Genomic DNA, 19409 nt, shown 5'->3' with positions numbered 1-19409 from the left:
TGTTATGTTCTGCATTATAGTATATTCTTAACCGAAATTGAATCGTTCTCAGCCACACCTGAGTATCTAGCAGAGGCTGACCAGTCTCTAGACAAAGGGTGGTATAAGGAGCACAGCTAGGACGTTGTAAGATTTTACATAGGAAGGAAGCTTGAATCCGCTCTATCAAGTGGGCGATAGCATTGTGCCAAATTGGAATGCCATACAGTACTTGTGATACAATTTTAGCATTAAAGTACAGTGCAAGCAAGAAAGTGTGAAGATATAGCTACCAACCAGACCCGATCATTCTGAAGTAAGGTAATGTAGAGAAACAGCAAGATTTCAGCAATAACTTGTGTATTAGGTTGTTGCTAAATTCTGGCTGCTTCTCTGCATTTCCTTACTTCAGAATGATCGGGTCTGGTTGGTAGTTCTATCTTCACGCGGTCTTGCTTGCACAGTACTATTATCACTGCTCCAGTAATAGCAGATAACGAAGGAAATCTGTCCAATTCCCTTTTAAAGACATATAGGCCAGGTGCTATCACAACATCCTGTGGCAAGGAATTCCACATATTAATTATGCGCTGGGTAGAGAAATTCTTTTGCCTGTGTAAACTCGCCAGTCAATTTTAGTGATGTCCTCTGGTTCTGGTGTTATGCAAGTGGGAAAAGAACACCCCTCTATCCACCCTGTCCATCCCGTGCATAATCTTATATGCCTCAATCACATCCTCCTTCGGGCATCTTTGTAGACTGAAGAGCTCTGAACGTTATAATCTTTCGCCATAAGGGAAGTGGCCCAGCCCACTAATCATGTTGGTCACTCTCTTTTGCACCTTTTTTTCCCTCGAAATAAGTGGGGAGGGGAGACTAGTTTTATGAAGGGAAAGTTCATTCCAGGTTACAATTGTATGCAACCTCCAGGTTTTAGAGGGAACCTATCTCTGAAAGCAGATGCAAGGGAGTGGCAACAGGATGCAGGTCTCTTGTCTTGTGTGTTCCCTGAGGCATCTGATGGGCCACTGTGAGATCTGGAAGCTAGATTAGAAAGGCCCTTGCCCTGATCCAAAAACACTCCCCTTATGTTTAAGAGATTTTACATATATCTATGCAGCTGCATTTTTCCTTTGTCTCCTGTTCTGCTAAACCTGAGGTTCCTTGGAGGATACGTGGACTTTACAGAGTTGCAAATGTTGCATATCTTGAATTCTATATTTGTCACTATGCATTTTGTGAGGCTAGGAGCCAATACCTATCCTTATATAGTTTTCATTGCAAGAAATAATGTAGCCATGTGTGTACATTAGAAGAAATGGGTTGGATACCAAGTTTTGCATCATAGTGCTCTGCAGTCAGGAACTCCTTCCATGAATGAAAGGATAATTGTACTGGTAGCAGGATTTCCTGGCCACTGAGCACTACAGCTCAAAAGGTTAAGATTCAATCCAGTATATTAGGTATGCAAGTAGATCTAACTTGCATCAAATAACACAAAGATACTGCATAGACCAGGGGTGTCAGACATAAGGCCTGGGGGCTGGATGCAACCCTCAGAAGCTCTTTATTTGGCCCTCGGGCTCTTCCAGCACCATCGTTGGCAGCTGTGCTGCGGTGTCACTGCTGAAAGGGAAGCCCGCAAAATAATTGAGCCATAACTTGAAAATATGATCAAAATTTGCTTATTTTCTCTTGTCATTTGCAGCTAATAAATTGCTAAGTGAGGGGAAAAAGTGCTTATTTCTGGTCATGACCTGACTAATGACATCACTTCTGGCTCTCAGCAGGCATCATGAATGCTGTTTGGCCCTCTGTATGAAATGAGTTTGACCAGTACTTCAGAAACTTGTGATCATAGGTTGAAATCAGTCATAACTGTGGAAAATTATCTTATGGTGTCTTGGTAAAAAAAATCAATTTTGGGAGAGATGAGTAGATACAGTAAACATCCATAATACTACTAACATTGTGGATTGTTCCAAAATAAAATTTTCTCTTTAGATTTTGGATTATAATATATGCACTGATACAATAAAGAGAATGAAAATGTACATAACTTGCCTGTGTTTTGTTTAAAAACAGGCATGATAAGAAATCCACATCAACAGTTATGGTGGAAGACCAGAAGTCAAAATATTTTTAAAGTTGTAATGAAATGAAGGGATAACAGAATTGTGCTTATACTGTGATAACTGACATTGACCAACCTTCTGAAACCTGGCTTTGGGGAAAACAATTTGCTTAGTCGTATGACCATGAGAACTTTAAGTTTCATTTAAATAGTTTATTCATGGACTTGAAACTGTTTAATTTCAGACAAATATTATGCGCTTTCAAATGTATAATGAAAAGTATAACATCTGGAGTAAATGCTATACATGTTGAACTCTGAACATATGGATGGCAGCTAAAGGTTATTGTATACTACTGACTCTATTTGTAGTTATTTAGTAGAGTTGTTCACACATAAAAAATAAAACAATCAGGAAAACATAAATTGGCCAAAGCACCATCTATTACGAAAGAGTAAAGTCTAGCAGAAAACCATTAAAACCAGCTACTGTGAATACTGGAAATCTAGGCAAATGAAATCTCTGCCTAATGCTGAAAAAGTATCACAGGTGGCATCAAAAACTTTTCTCCAGAAACTTGCCAATAGTACATCTTGTCAGCATCCACCTAACAGATGGTGGATGGCCTCCAGGGCCAAACATAGGGTTCAGGCATATTCATCCGATAGGAGATGGTCCTTCCCATAGGTTGGTAATGACCAGTGCTGCACCCCATTCTATAGGGTTATATTGTGGCAAGGGCACTATCCCATTATCTAGAAACTTTTGAAATAGCATAAGAATGAAGTAGCCCCTAAATCAAAGATTCTCAAAATTTGAGTAGGCTCTCCTCTTGCCCTTTCTCCCAGATGTTTTTGGTTTGATTGCACTGATCCTCAGCCCTTCTAATCACAGCAGTACAGGAGGCTATTCTATTTGTGGACTTTGAATTATCAGGGTTGTAAACTAATGGGACAAACATCTCTTTCCCCAACTTCCTTAACTTTTGGAATACTATTGAAAGGTAGAAGTTGCTTTTGTTAACATTTTACCTCCAACAGTGGAAGGTGCCAATTAGATTTATTTATTAATGTCCTCTAAGAACAAATATGTTTGCAGCCCAATCCTATGCACACTAATTTGCAAGTAAGTCCTAATAAATGCAAAGGGATTTTCTCCTGTGTGAAGCGTGGACATGCCCCATGTATTGTGTTTGGAATTTTGAAATCAGTAAGAAAATATTTGTACTATTGTGAAGATTCAAGGTGCCAAATATTGGTTATGTGACTAAGGGCCCAATCCCATTCAACTTTCCAGCACTGGTGCAGCTGCAAGAGCCCTGAGGTACAGGAACAAATGTTCCCCTACCTTGAGGAGGCCTCTGTGACTATCCCTCCACAGCAGGATGGAGCACATGTCCCACTGGTGTAGCTGCACTGGCACTAGAAAGTTAGATAGGATCGGGCTCTAAGTCACAAGCTCAGTGTAAAAGGAACTGTTGTGAAGGCTAATAGCACACTAAGCACAATTTTAAGCAGTGGTCTGATTATAATTAATCAAATTACAACAAATCAAATTCTAAAGCCAAAAAAGAAAGCAATGCAAACATGAAAACAAAAGATTAGCATACCTATTTTCTGTAGTGGCTCAGCATTTTTTCCACTTAAGACTCTGAGCAGCCAAGGATCTATTCCCCAGGGAGAAAGAGAATTGACAACATGTTCCTTGCATGTTTGTATACTCACCATTGTATAATCCAAGAGTTATATTTCACAATCTTACCTTAATTAAAAGCAACCACATAACAGATGCAGTAATATTATTATTATTAACAGTGTTTATATACCGCTTTTCAACTAAAAGTTCACAAAGCGGTTTACAGAGAAAAATCAAATAACTAAATGGCTCCCTGTCCCAAAAGGGCTCACAATCTAAAAATATGCAAATGAATACCAGCAGACAGCCACTACAACAGACAGTGCTGGGGTGAGGTGGGCCAGTTACTCTCCCCCTGCTAAAAAAAGGAGCACCCACTTGAAGAAGTGCCTCTTACCCAATTAGCAGGGGTTCAAATATGACCATATCTCCTTACAAGTGCGGCCTTTTACAGTTGCTGCACTATTTTTTCTCCCAGTATCATTTTGAAATCTTTCTTAAACCTTGTCCAACACCATGTTTATGAACTTTAAGAATAATTCTAGAGACTCACTGTTTGCAATTTTGCTGATGTTTCTGAGAGTAGATAATGAAAATTGTCCATAAATTTTGGTGGTACTTGTTTCTGTTGCTGCTCCTTCCAAATAGATCACATGCTCAGAAAGTACACTATATTTTTCCTTCCTCAAATCCTGGGAAAATGGCTGAGATGAGACTTGTGCCTTCAAGTGACAGGCTGCAATGATAAGCACTTATTTTCTCAAATTCCCATTTACTTTTATCTGGTGCAAATGTCATATTTGCCCAAAACATGGATGGTCTTGTACTACATGCACAATAATAAACATATTTAGCATTTATATTTACTTTTTCTGTTCAGGTGCCTCATGTACTTTGTCAGTGGCATTTGTTTAAAAGTAGCCCTTTATAGTAAGATAGTAATGTAATCCTGTACATGTTGGCTCAGAATTAAGTCCCTTTGTGTTTGGTGGACGTACTCCCAGGTAAGTCTGCACAGAATTGCAGGTTGAATCTCTCTTCCAAATTACATCTTAAAATGTAATACTTGGATTTAAATAGATTTGCACTTTGAGTTAATAAAATACAAGGAAAGAAACCTGACAGCCAAGTAAGTAGTCGTTAGTAAAAGAAATCAGAGGTGTTTTGTTTGCAGTTTTGCTTCCTAACTTGTCCTTTAAAAATTCTTGCCTTAGATTACAAGTGAGTGTATAATTATTTTGGCTGTTTACAGCCCTTCCCACTCAGTAGTGCTATGTGCAGCAAAATAAGAATTTCTTATCTCTAAAAAAATGTTCTTTGGGAGTGATATCCCCTTCTGTCACACCCAGGCACCTCTATTATCCCACCTTCCAATATACAATGTACTGTAGGCATCTAAACAGATTCACAAGGATACTGTGCATCAATACACACACACACACAGCTATTGAGTATAATTGATACAGGGTATATCTGAGGGAAAGTAGGGACTGGACCTATAGGACTTACTCCTGCAGCAGCAGCAGTAACATCAGCAGCAGAAGCACTCAAGTGCTACCTTTGAAACATTTTTGAAAAGCACCTTAGCCATGAAGAAGCATCAGGCTCAGCAGGAGGCAAACTGAGAAATTTGCTTCAGGGATGTGAGAAAGGGTGAGAAAGCGGTGGTGTCTGTTACAGTCCATCTTCTTTCCCAAGGGCTGCCTCATAGACTAGTATGTAGACCATGTTATAATAAGTCTTATACAAATTTAGCTGGCAGCAACTCCTGAACAGTTGGATTTACTTCCAGTATACCTTTTTTATTACTCTGGGCTATATTTTAATTCATACTTTTAAAGTTTATACATTGGTTTTAAATTATAGCAACCCACTTATAGCAACCCACTCCAAGAATTTAGGATGGAAGTGAGCTGGAGCTTGATTTTTGTTGATTTAAGTTTAAAGTTGATTTTTGTTGCTGTATACAGTCTTAGTGGGGTATGGTACAATTCTGATGCATACCTGCAGTTCAGAATTTACTGCTGATTATATCCATTTCCTCTACTGTGATCTGTGAATTAATTTTGACAACACACACTGCAAACAAGGCTACTTGTCAGGATCACTCCTGAATGTTTAAACTTTGCAGGCCAACTGGCTGTTCTAATTACTTACATACACCTTAAGTGGCTCAGAGAGAATAGAATATATATCTTACATAATAGATGTGCCTTCCATTTCTCCAAAATCATTCCTCCTATGGAGTGTTTTTATGGTGACCAAATTGTCCATTGTCTGGAGACAAACATGTCAGTGGGACTCTCAAGTGAGGGAGCAAATATTTGTGAGTAACCTGGGTATCATTCAATCTGAATGGCATCCCTTGCTGACTGACAGCACAAGCCTATGCTTGTCTACTCAGAAGTAAGTCCCATTGTCTTCAATGGAGCTTACTCTCAGGAAAGTGTGCATAGGACTGTAGCCTGAAAGAGGAGAGAGGAAAGGGATTGAAGCAGAATGGCCAATTCCTTACTAGAGTCTGTGAAGAGAGGATGGGATGAACTAATGTAAGAGTACAGTGGTGTCCTCTTGTGCACGTGTGGCGTCACTTGTGTTGCTGTCGTGCACAGTAAAAATCTGCGGTCGTGATTTTGTTGTGGGTGCTTGCTGCCCACTGAGGTTGCAAGCAACCCACACCTACCTGGGAGCAAGTCTCACTGACCTCAGTGGGGCTTACTTCTGAGCAGAGATGCATAGGATTGCGTTGGTTTTGTGTGTGTGTGTGTGAAAGAGAGAGAGATTTTTCCTGTACATTGGAGCCTTGTTGTTTGTCCCTGTATGGAGCTGTGTGTGAGCCCAAGCCTCTGCCTGTCTCCTCAGAAGTCAGTCCCATTCTAGCCAGTGGGGCTTCCTCCCAGGTAAGTGTGGGCAGCACTGCAGCCTGTGAGCCCAAGCCTCTGCCAGTCTCCTCAGAAGCCAGTCCCATTCTAGCCAGTGGGGCTTCCTCCCAGGTAAGTGTGGGCAGCACTGCAGCCAAAGTAATCCGATCCGCGCGGCCGCCTGCGAGCTGCTCCTCGGGCGCGGGGTTTGCGCAGCGAAGTTCCCCAGCGCAGCGCGAGGCCCGGTGTCCTGCTGGCCGGCAGGGCTCCCACCCGGAGCCGAGAGGGAGCAGCGCCGGCAGCAGCCCCAGCCCCGCTCCACCGCACCCAGGCGCGCTCTACCACGCAGCCGTGCCGCAGTGCCCTGCTGTGCCTGTGGGGCCCGCCAGGGGGCGCCGGCTTCCGGGCGCCGAGGCGGCCGTGGGGTAAGTGAGCGGCACGCGAGCGAGCGAGCCAACCAGCTCGGGCTGTTGGGAACGGAGGGGTGAGGAGGAAGCCGAGCCGGCCTTCCCTGGCTGCGTGCAAGGCCCGCCCGGGAGCGGAGCGCTCGGCACTCGGGGGCCTGTCCGCCATGCAGGCCCGGCGGCGCCTGCCGGTTCTGCCTCCGCCGCCGCGTGAGGTGAGTGCGCCGCCTGCCCGACGCGCGGCTCCCTCGCCCTCCCGCTCGGGCCGGGGCATCCCTGGCTGGCCAGGCCCTGTGAAGCGTCGCCGCTTGCCTCTCTGAGGAGGCCGTTGGGCCGGCCGGCCGAGGGCTGCCGGCAAGGGGGCAGAGGCGGCTGAGTCGCCCCCTCCGAAGCGTGGAGGGGGCACCAGCGGGGAGGGCAGAAGGGCGACAGTTTGCGGCCGGGAGGGAAGCCTGGCCGCCTCTGCCACGGAAGGGCGCCCTTTCCCTCAGGGACTTCCCCTCCTTCGTGCTGGGGACCTTGGGGGAAGGGGCAGGCAGGGAGCTCCGGTCTCCACCGGCTTATCTCTGCAGGAACAGATGGGGGAGCAGAGCCCGCTTCTGCCGCCCGCCGCCTCATCAGCCCCCCCCCCTTTATCCTGCTTGTCTTGCCCTCGGGTCCTGCCATGGCAGGAAGATGTGGCCACAAACACAACCCCGCAGCAGCCGCCTTGCACCTAAAAGGGGGAGATGACCCCCCTCTTGATACAGGCAGGCCCCACTTAGTACACTGAGTGTCCCTTTCCCATTCCTGTTCTTTGGATTTTTGCACTGGGGCATCCTTGCAGCCCTTTCTTTCCCCTCCTGCTGGTGTCTGTTGCAAGCCAGTCCCATTTCTTCCCAGCCCAAGTTTCTCCAAAGGATTCCTTTGGGGATCTTGTTTTACTGCACAAGGTATAGTACCCTGCATGGGTTTGGCTTCATGTGTCCACAGAAAACAAGCTTGTCCACAGAAAAATGTGTAATTGCTGCATTGGTCGGGAGGTGACTTTTAGTCTGGTTTGTGGTTATACTCCTTAAAATCATGCTGCTCTTGGCAATAAAAGGCACTGTCCAGGTTTTTTAGGGATGTCTTTAACAACTTGAACCTCTGTGGGTAACCAGGTCCAGATTCTGAATTTCAGTGGAAGGATTGTCTTTTATCCTGAAACTTGGATGCTAGATGAGAATTGATAGATTTGAGTATTTAGGTATCTTTTGTACCTTTGAACAAATTATAGTTGAATTCTTCCAATTCAGGGCCTGTATGTAACTTAGGCTGCAGTCCTAACCACACTTTCCTGAGAGTAAGCCCCATTGAACAAAATAGAACGTATTTCTGAGTAGACCTGGTTAGGATTGTGCCCTGAGTTGTGGAGTATTTTTTATTTTACACTTACACACACACAGATATATATATATTAAAAGAATCTCCTTAATGTTCTGGTGGTGTTAGAGAGTTTGCATCTACTCCTATAAATTTGTGTTTAATGTGGATGCAACATTTCAGAGAGCATAGATGAGTGAGTAAGGGAATTGTGGAGGTCATATTAGGGTTTATAAGGATAACACTTGAATCACTTATCATGTTTTTTAGAAAGGACAATTTATTGAAAGTTCAATATGATGAAATACGTACATAAATGTATGCAAATACAGTTGTTGGTTAAGGTGGCTTTAAACTCTATAATCCCAAATTGTCTTATTAGATTTGGCCCTTGATAGGACAAAATAAATAAAAATGACATTTATTGTTTAACAATGCAAAACTACAAATGTACTAGTAAAATAATGTTCTTTCTCTGAAGTGGATTTATAATCACATGTTTTAAGTACCTGTATAATTTCATGGCAAGCCTTTACTAGACTAGAAATACAGTATTTGCAGATGATGAAACCTAATAGACTAAAACCTTTACATTTTTTTATCTGATAAATGCAGCCGGAGGGGATCTCCAATGACACAGAGGCCCTGTGAATATTATTGTAACCATGTTGGAACTATTCTTCCATGGATGGCTCCAGTGTGACTGGAATAACACTTAAATGACCTAACTACATAGATGGGGGCCAATTTCTCTATAGGTCCTCATTCTAGAAGTGGTATCCTATTAGGAGAGATATGTGCTTATTATGTGGGAAAGATCCATGCAGTCAGTTTTTGCCTATGATCTTTGGTCAGTTAAACTTTACCCCAGTTGCACAGGAGCCATTCACTGAAATGCAGCTCCCATGTAGCTAGGTATAGTTTTTTTAAAGGGCCCTATTTGTGTGCATTGCCTAACAGATGTAATAGCTTCTTATCTAATCTAGCCTATGATTCAGCCTCACACTTAGACTCTTAGATTAACCTTTTAATCTAAATTTAAAGATTGTAAAAGTGTGCGCTGGCTTAAAAAAATATGGTATATTTTTTAATAATCTAAGCAGGTATTCTAAATACAATTCATATTTTATTCTGTTATTCACTTTGAAAGCCAGTTTTTTTTTTACAGAAACATGGGTATAAATTATGTTAATAGCTTTTTGAGCATGTGAAAGACGAATTCTGGGTGCTTTCATTTGCATGACAGTTTGAGCAGATGTTTTTCAACATGTGTGGGAATATTGTAGCATTGATGGACTTATCTGTGTCCTTCCTTTTTGTCAGTTGAAAATGATAGCATATTTCTAGTTGCTTGGGCTCTGATGCAGAAATAGCTGCTGAAGTTAAGAGATTGATATTTTGGCCTTATAGAACAGTATTGCTTGCATCTCTGGCCTGAAAACTTTGGTACGTGAGAGTGAGTGAGTGAGTGAGTGTGTGTGTTTAGGATGATGTGTTGCAATATCTATGCTGGAAAATGAACACTATTGACTTTATAGATAGATATTTAGGATTGTTATAACATAATTTATAAACAAAAGATTGTCCTCTTTGCAAGTATATGTCTTTGCTGTTATGAATAGTACTGTGTGAACGGTTATTGTTCTGAATAACCAGTTCTGTTGTAGGGAAGGACTTTAATCCACTTTAGCTGCAATCCTGTGCTATGCAGTTATGGGAAGGTTTCATAAAACACAATGAAACTTCTGAGTAAAACATGTGCAGGATGGTGCTAGACTTGTGACAGGCTATGACTTGGGAAATCTGCCTATTTCATAATTACTGTTAATAATAGTGACAATCTTCACGTGTTAGTGAATTCCATAGATTAGTTATGTGCTCAGTGCAGAACTGCTTCATTTTGTCTGTTATAAATCTCCCACTGATCACTTTCATCTGATAACTTCTCATTCTACTGTAGGAGACAGAGAAGAACAGAGTTTCTTGCAAGACTTGCAAATAATGTGAATAATGTTTAAAGCAACTGTATATTCTTTAAAGCAATCCTATATTCTGCATCCAACCAGATGTTAACATTCTGATTAGTATGTACTGATGACCAAAAAATAGAAAAGAGACTGAGAGTTTGAATAAATTCTCTACATTAACCTCAGTCATGGTTGACTAACTTTTGTTGACAGAACAGCTTCTAAGGTTAGTTTTAAGTGCCATGTTGAGGGACTGGTGCAACAGCTGCCTTGGCACTGCTGTTCTCATTGCTATTACTGACATGGCTATTGTAGCACTGCAAGTGCAGTGCAAGAGTGTTTTGTGCTGGAGTGCTGGAAATAAAGAACAGTATGTTAAAGGGTACTAGAGGGGCTTGGTCTAGTGATCACGTGCTTCTCTCTTTTTAATTTGATAAGAACTTTTTATGCAAAGCCATTGCCACAGCAGAATTGCATGACCTAGGATGCAGATTTACAGAGCAATCCTAGCCTGTGCTGGTATAGGCAGGCCACATGGCTTACACTGTATCCAGTGCAGGTTAGGAGCAGGCTGGACAGGTTTTCTCCTTACCCTGTGTAACACCCCAGCCTGCCCTGTGGGGCTACTTGAATCTGCACAAAGGTATATAGCTAGTGCAAATCTGAGCAGCCTGTGTAGGGCTCCAAGGCTTGGGAGTGGGGGTTAGGATACGGCGTGTGCTGCCATCCCTCGTGGGTCTGATTCTCCTCTGGTTCCATCTTCCCCTGCCCAGAAATACCCCTCCCCAGCCCCTGAATACCCTCCTGCTGCCCTTTCTCACACCCTGTGCCATGGAGTGCAAACTTGCCTGCTCCAGCTGGTGCTGGGATGGGATCTGGTGCTAGCAGACTGGTACGCATCATTGAGCCTGTACAACCAGCTCATAAGTCAGCACAAATGTGTCTTATTGCACGTTTGTGACACTCAGAAACTGGCGTAGGGGGGTCTGTCCCAGCTCAGTGTTGCTGTAGGATTGGGCTCTTACTTGTACAAGTTAAAGCCATAGATATGCCTGCTCATCTTCAGGAAACTTCCTGTTGATTAAAATAAAATGATTTAATTGTAACTAACTACAATTAGTATATGGAAAACTAGTTGAGTCACAGGTTCTGTGAGCTATGCCACTAAGGGCGCAATCCTAAACCCTTATGTCAGTGCTTTCCAGCACTGACTTAAGGGCAGTGCAGCTCTGAGGTAAGGCAACAAACATTCAAACTTTGAAGAGGCCTCCGTGACTGACACCCAACTGCAGGATGCAGCACATGTGCCATTGGCACCGCTATGCCAGTGCTGGAAAGTACTGACATAAGGGGTTAGGATTGTGCTCCAAGTTGTTTGGAAAGAGGATTTAGCAAATATTTTTTCCCAATAGGGTTGTTCACTGCCTTTGATTCAACAAAAATGGCTTTAAGCCCAAGACTGAAATGATAATCAGATTTAGCAAGTTCTTGTCATTAGGACTTACTTCTCAGTAGATGTATTTAGGATTTTGAGGGTTCAGGGCTTGTAACCTAAACCTGTTTTGAATAATGGGTAAAAATGCATTAGAGTACTTCTATAGAGGAAAGGATACTTTCCCAGCAAATAAGCGGGAATTCTGGTTGCTGACCTAGATTTAGCTTAGTGGTATCTGGCCTCTGAATGTTCAGCCTTTGCATTTTGGTTGTGTACAGTATAGTCCCAGTAACTGAGAAGGGCCTAGCTTTATAGATGAGACCCTGCTTTTTAACACTACAGTCAAATGTGCACTACCACTGCCTTTCTCTTCCATACTTATTAATTCTGCAATAGAGTGGAAGTTTTGTTTTGATTCCAACTGTCATCTCCTGTGATGAGACTGTACTACTGCCACATAAACTAGTTTTTTGAACGCAATGGTTAATTTCTCTGCTGGGAAAAAAATGTACTGAGTGTTATAATGAAAGGCACTGGCTATGTGGTGTTTTTTTTACGTGTGTATGTGTGTTTGTGAGATCTTGTGTGCAAATGTAAAGAAGTTAACACATGTCTGCTCTCCAGTCAGTGCATCTGAATGAGCAGATGTTAATGGTGGACATTTTCCATAGCATGGAGTTAAAAAAAGGAAAATGTATTCAAACTTGTTCGGCCCATGTGCTATCTGCCAAATATATTTAAGTTTGGAGCAGTGGTTTTCAAACTCTCTAGGAAAGTTTGAACTTGAGGAAAGTAAGTTCTTGCAGGAGCGGGGAGGCTGCAACACGATCCCCAGGATCACATCGCTAAGGGGGCTGCAGGGACTGGGATACACTCACCAGTCCCTGCAGCAGCCTGTCAGAGGTGCAGGGAGCCCTGCGCGAGTGTCTGCAGGTTAAAAAGTGAAAGTGGAGTGATCACTCTTTACTTCTGCAAAACCAGAAGTGGAGCTCAATCATTGCGCTTTCACTTTTTAAGATCTGGGGAGCCCTGCAGAAGGTTGTGCTGGGCTCCCCGCATCCCCAACAGGCTGGCCACTTTAAGGGGAAAGTGGCCTGGGCTCTCTGGGGTGTTTGAAAAGCCCTGGCTTGGAGGAACAACAAGGAGTTACTCCTGAGAAAACATGGATAGGACAATATTGTTAGAAAATGTTATGAGTTAATTCTAGCTTAATGAGACCTAATTTTAAAATTCTTAATCATAGCTGTTTTCAGAAAGTGTGTATGCTTTTTCCATTTGCAAGCTGAGGATGAATTCTGGGATGAACAAACCTCGTCTGCTTTAGCATGATCTTCAGTAGTATTGATGCAGGCCCAAATCTGCACTAAAAGGCAAAGGTTAAATGAATGCCTCAAGCACAATAGCTATTCTTCTGTCACTGAAATGGCAGATGGGAAACCAGAGCCTATTACATTCCCGCATACATTGATTACAGAGGCATTTACCATCAGCTGATGATCTTAAAATTATGCTTCATTTGTGCTGGGGCTTCCTGAGTGTTCTGTGATAAAAAGCATATTTAATGTGTTAATGAAATTTTGCAGCCAGAATTTTATTGATGTCATTTAAATGCAGTATTAAAGTTTTATATAGATGATCACATTTTGGGCTAATGTTTTAGAATCATCTTGGTGTAAAATGTTTAGATATAGATATATGAAATGAAATTATAAATTATTTGTGTTCTGTTTTCGTGTACAATATCCAAACTTGTACATTTTCTGTAAATATTAAGAGTTTTTTCTTGAGGATAAATGAACTGTCTTAGTAAAACTGCAGAAGTCTGTCAGAAACCTTTGTGCTGACTTATTTTGCTAATACGTAATATGTTAAGCTTACAAATCGGTAATATTCAGTATGAGGCAGATCAAAGGGCTTTCTAAATCCCCCAATAGCTGTTGTAACTGTGACACTCTTACTGTTAGAAATGCTTTCATATTTTCCAACTCCATTTTGCTGTGTCAAAATTTTGCTTTGAACTCACTCTCTGCTGTGTTGACTTGGGTGTTTGTGTACTGTGGTGTAATTTGAAGCAGCTGTGTAGTACAAATATGGTTCAGGTGCTATATAGTATTGCCTTGTATTAACTGTTTGCACCAACTTTCGAACATTCATAATAATAAGGCTGATATGAATTGTTCTGCATCTCACTATCTTCATGTCATTCAAGCCTATCCTTTCTATTCAGAGTGAAGGTGAAATTACTTATTCTGACTAGCTTTTCATGACCTGGTTGTTGCGTGCTGTTAAAGCCTTTATAAATCCTTGGGGCCTTCTGACTATGGGGCAATTGGGTCATTGGTGGCTTTCACAAATTGTTCTGCTGCTGTGCCTATTCGATATAGAGGCACCAAATCTTCCAGTCACCAAAGCTTACTATACTTCAGCCAAAAATGGTTGGCAACCTTCAGTCTCGAAAGACTATGGTATAAGCCTACAGCACTTGGTATTCCCAGGCGAGTACTAACCAGGCCTGACTCTGCTTAGCTTCTGTGATCAGATGAGATCGGGCATGTGCAGGGTAACACCCTTTTAATAAACATAGTACTCCCCTCACCTGCACCACTAAAAACACCTGTGCATGCCGTCTACTTTCTTTTGCTGAAAATTCTAATTTTGCATAATTGTTGATCAGGGCGACAGGAATGAGTAGCTACAGTAGGGATAGGAACAAGTGATATGTAACATGAAAAACAATAGCAGCTGAACATAAGAACAACCCCGCTGGATCAGGCCATAGGCCCATCTAGTCCAGCTTCCTGTATCTCACAGTGGCCTACCAAATGCCCCAGGGAGCATACAAGACAGCAAGATACCTGCATCCTGGTGCCCTCCCGTGCATCTGGCATTCTAACATAGCCCATTTCTAAAATCAGGAGGTTGCACATACATCATGGCTTGTAGCCCATGATGGATTTTTTCTCCAGAAATTTGTCCAATCTCTTTTTATAGGCATCTAGACCTAGTACCATCACTGCATCCTGTGGCAATGAGTTTCACAGACCAACCACACACTGAGTAAAGAAATATTCTCTTTTGTCTGTCCTAACTCTCCCACCACTCAATTTTAGTGGATGTCCCCCTGGTTCTGGTGTTGTGTGAGAGGGAAAAGAGCATCTCTCTATCCTTCCCATGCATAATTTTGTATGTGTCAATCATGTCCCCCCTCAGGTGCCTATTTTCTAGACTGAAGAGTCCCAAACGCTGTAACCTTTCCTCATAAGGAAGGTATCCCAACCCAGTAATCATTTTAGTCGCTCTCTTTTGCACCTTTTCCATTTCCGCTATGTCCTTTTTGAGATGTGGTGACCAGAACTGGATGCAATACTCTAGCAAAGGATGTGAGGAAAATAATTGTGTCATATGGAGGAGAAGAACAGGACGCCTGCGTTGGCTCGGTCATGTCGTGAGAATGGATGATGGCCGGATCCCAAAGGATCTCCTTATGGAGAACTCGTGCAAGGAAAGCGCCCTACAGGTAGACCACAGCTGCGATACAAGGACATCTGCAAGAGGGATCTGAAGGCCTTAGGGATGGACCGTAACAAGTGGGAAACCCTGGCCTCTGAGCGGCCCGCTTGGAGGCAGGCTGTGCAGCATGGCCTTTCCCAGTTTGAAGAGACACTTTGCCAGCAGTCTGAGGCAAAGAAGGAAGGCCCATAGCCAGGGAGACAGACCAGGGACACACTACACTTGCTCCCGGTGTGGAAGGGATTGTCACTCCCGGATTGTCCTTTTCAGCCACACTAGACGCTGTGCCAGAACCACCTTTCAGAGCGCGATACCATAGTCTTTCGAGACTGAAGGTTGCCAATACAATAATATATGGAGGAGTAACATGTGGCTGTGGCCAAGGCCAACTCCACCTGACATAGTTTCAAGGAGTACTGCACTTAAATAATTTATTTATTTTAAAAGATTTATAGCTCATCATAATTTCAGGCAGCTGACATATTTTCAAATATAATAAAGCATTAAAGATGATCATTGAACATAATAAAAACAACAGATGAGAGCAAAACCAGAACTAAGTATAATCCAGAAAATCCTAAAAGAATAAGTCTTCACACATTGACAAAATAAAGTGGGGAGTACCATGAGGAGGCGTCACCACTAAGAAGGCCCTCCTACACATTCTCTCCAATCTCGCCTCAGATGAATGTGGCACATGCAAAAGGACTCTTTTAGCAAATCTTAGGATATGGGTGGATTCATATGGGCTTTAAAGGTCATAACTGGCACCCTAAATTATGCCTATAAGCAAATGGGAAAACTGGTGTAGCCAGATCAGCAGGGACTGGAACAAAGATTTGCATTGTGATCCTTGGGAAGGTGATGGCTGTGGGAGAACGCAGCAAAAACACTTGCTGTGGATGCAGCTGATCCTGTCCTTGGCTGCTTTTCCTTCTTCTTGACCATGCTGGAGCCAGTACAGACCCTATTGACTGCTATTTCCAGATGCATGATATACTCAAGGAGATTGAACTAGTAAGATGTATTTAAGGCCTGTCCACCGCAGTTACTCTGATTTGTATCCTCATTTGTTCATAGCATCAAGTTATGCTTGGGAATAAAAGAGAGTTTGAGGAATGTGTTTGGAAATGAATTCCTGCAGGCTAAAATCTCCAAGCCATTCTGAGTTAAGACAACCCTACTCTGAATTTTGTCTCATTTTATAATATTGGTGTCAGTCTTCTCATTTCCCTCCCTGTGCTTTCATAAGGTTACTAATTTGTAAAAGATGATGGGAAAGGGAAAACAGTTAGCAAGGGTCAACCCAAATTGAGATAGGTAGGTTTTGCTTGTGCCTTCTTAATTTTTTCCTGCAATCCATTGGAAAATAGCCGTTACATGAATGGATCATATTGCCTAGAGTACTTTGGATGGTGTCCTTGCCTTAACCGACGATGAAAATGTAGTGATTTTGCTATAATGAAATATTCTTTTTCTGTATTTTGGGCCATGAAAGGTCCAGAGCTTTGGGAAATATGTCCATGGTCACCCTAAGTAAGAGCTGGCTTGACTTGCTTTCACGCTCTCATCATTTAGGTCACTTACATGGCTCATGGAAGGAGTATGCTGGATTGTCTGTGAAAAAGGTTGCTATAACACAAGAGCCATAAGCAGATAACAGTAGCTGCTAGAAGGTTATTTTACATGCCTATCACCCTGATGAGATGAAAAGGAGGAAGGCAGGAAAATACCTGATCTGTGCTACAGTCTCTTTGAGAGAAGTGGACGGGCAGTGCACATAGCTTCATAACGCACCAAAGGAAGCCATGTATGCATTGGCAGTTTGACTCTGCCAACACGCATACAACTGTTGCTTCCCATATATTGTAGTGTGTTGGCAGTTGGCACAAAGCTCCTGTACTCTCAGGAATCTGCCAGTTAAGGGTGTTTCTGTAGCAAATTTCCAGTTGTTCTAACATTTATTCTGCTTCAACCTAGACCTTTTTTTGTGGGAAGGCTAAAAGGAAGTTCTGTAACTGGCCTGCCTTCTGTGCACATAGAGCACTCTTCCTTCTATAAAACAAAGCGTTTGTTTTCTGGGCATAAAAAACTTTGAATGAAATGGCAAACATGATCTTTTTCTCCTTGTCTGTGATTTAAAACAAAACTCTCTGCATTGTTGGGTAATAGATTTTAATCATTGTTTTTGGTTGGCAACCTTCAGTCTCGAAAGACTATGGTATAAGCCTACAGCACCCGGTGTTCCCAGGCGGTCTCCCATCCAAGTACTAACCAGGCCTGACCCTGCTTAGCTTCTGAGATCAGACAAGATCAGGCATGTGCAGGGTAACAGTTGCATTGAATGTCCTAAAAAATGGGTACCTGCCAGGTGTCATTGCATTTCATGTTGGTCGTTCCATTGCAATTTTCCCCCAGCATCATTCATTCAAATGTTTATCTTTTTCCTTGCATATAACCACTATTTGGATATTATCATTATGTAAAGTTTTGTAGAATTTTCTCTTAAACATCTTACTATGATGTCAAACTTAGTAGTTGTTGATAATATAAAATATTAGACTTCTTAAGGGATTGTGAAACTGAAGGAAACCTACAAATGGTGGAAGTTCTTCCTGTTGTCCTTTTTCTGTCATGTGCTGACAGACTCAAACTAGGAGTGATATGACTCTGGCTTCCTGTACTTCAGTGGCTGCTGGTCACAAGAGGAAACTGTAAACAGCTCCAACTGGGGCATTGACACCTCAATCCATAATCCTCTGACTCCAGAAACTCAGACCAGAGAGCCAAACCTGAGTCACTGACTGATGCAAAGCTCCATAGCTGCTGCTTTCTTTAATTAAAGAAACAGTTAAACAGGGCTTCCAATAAATTACAATTAAACTTTGAGAAGTCTAAAATAGTGGTTTTTGGTTCCCAATGGAAACCTACCTCTTGGTCCTTTGGTGGGAAGGTAATCGAACAGGTTAAAGTTTTCAAGTACCTGGGAATTCTGTTTCATCATAGGCATACTTGGTCACCTCATCGCCAGGCTGCTACCAAGCAATTTATTAGTTCAAGCTACTTTGCGGTTTTTTTTTTACACCTGGGGCAATTCTTATATCCCAGCAGAGGTGCAGATCTTTAAGTCCAAGGTTCTGGCACAGTTGCTGTTTGGTACTCCTATCTGAATTTCAGCCATTTCCACTCTAGTAGAACGTGTTCAATCCAGATTCCTCTATAAGATCTTTGAGGTACCTCACTGCATCCCTTATGCAGCATTGTGCCTCAAAGCTGGTCTGCATAAAATTGAAACACTGGCCTGGCTGAGATTCTTGAGATTTTGGCTAAGGGTCGGTTTTGAGGCAAATCAGAACATCATGCTCTCCAATATTCTTGCTGATGTTTCTTTTTCCCCTGGTCTAACTTTATTTCACAAAAGACTCCAGCTCCTATGTTTATCACCTGATCTGATAGGAGGATTACCCATGTCTATGGCTTACGATCTTATTCGGACCCGACAATTAGATATAGAGAAACAGGATTTGCAAGCTGCAGCCCATAAGTCTTGTTCGCCTCTATATATTGATCTTTCAGGGCCCTCTGATTTGGGTTCAAGCCATCTGTCGTTCATGTGTTCACCTCAGATTCGTAGAGCCTTTACGCTGGGTAGGTTTAATATCTTACCTACAAATGTACTAAGAGCAAGATTTAATAGACCATTGGAGAGTCCCCAGTCATGTTCTTGCGACCTGACCTCAAAAGAGTCCTTGACCCATGTACTTTTGTATTGTACCCATTATATTGATTTATACCATCGATTTCTATATCCGTTCCTGGAAAACTTTCATGGTTCAGATACAGACTTGGTCCGGTACTTGTTAGACGGGAGAAATGAGTGCCACTCATCAAATGTTGCAAAATATTTATTTAAGGCACTGTCGAGTGTAAATTCCTCAGTATTTCTTTGCCTGATCAATGATTGGTGGCTACCTTGAATGTTTTAATTTTGTTTTCTTGATGGATTGTTTATGCCAATAAAGGTGGAATGAATGAATGAATTTTGAGATGCAAAATCCGTTGCCAGATTCTGTGCTTCTTGAGATTGTTGAGACACAAGAAATATGTGTCTTGCATATTTGTGGACATAGTTGTGAATGCTGCATATGTTTGCTCTGAATTTGGAAATATTGTTACTTGGTCTCTTGCAATGTAACTTG

The 19409-nt window shown here is 42.2% G+C and overlaps 1 protein-coding gene and 1 pseudogene across 3 annotated transcripts in view; one reads left to right on the top strand and one right to left on the bottom strand.

Annotated features, from left to right (window-relative positions):
• The first annotated feature begins 6928 nt into the window (after positions 1–6928).
• ZFYVE9 (zinc finger FYVE-type containing 9) overlaps positions 6929–19409 on the top strand; it is a 65980-nt gene continuing 53499 nt past the window's right edge. For 2 of the 3 annotated variants that reach the window (XM_066623142.1, XM_066623140.1), the window contains exon 1: positions 7008–7169. The gene's annotated coding sequence lies outside the window, so the exon portion shown is untranslated. Of the gene's footprint in view, positions 6976–7007; positions 7170–19409 lie in introns of those variants that run through there. The other variant, XM_066623141.1, reaches the window with a different exon arrangement.
• On the bottom strand, positions 17437–17555 carry LOC136649905 (5S ribosomal RNA; annotated as a pseudogene).

The sequence above is a fragment of the Tiliqua scincoides genome, chromosome 4, assembly GCF_035046505.1.
Source record: "Tiliqua scincoides isolate rTilSci1 chromosome 4, rTilSci1.hap2, whole genome shotgun sequence".
NCBI lineage: Eukaryota > Metazoa > Chordata > Lepidosauria > Squamata > Scincidae > Tiliqua > Tiliqua scincoides.
This window is presented reverse-complemented; position numbering and strand designations above follow the sequence as displayed.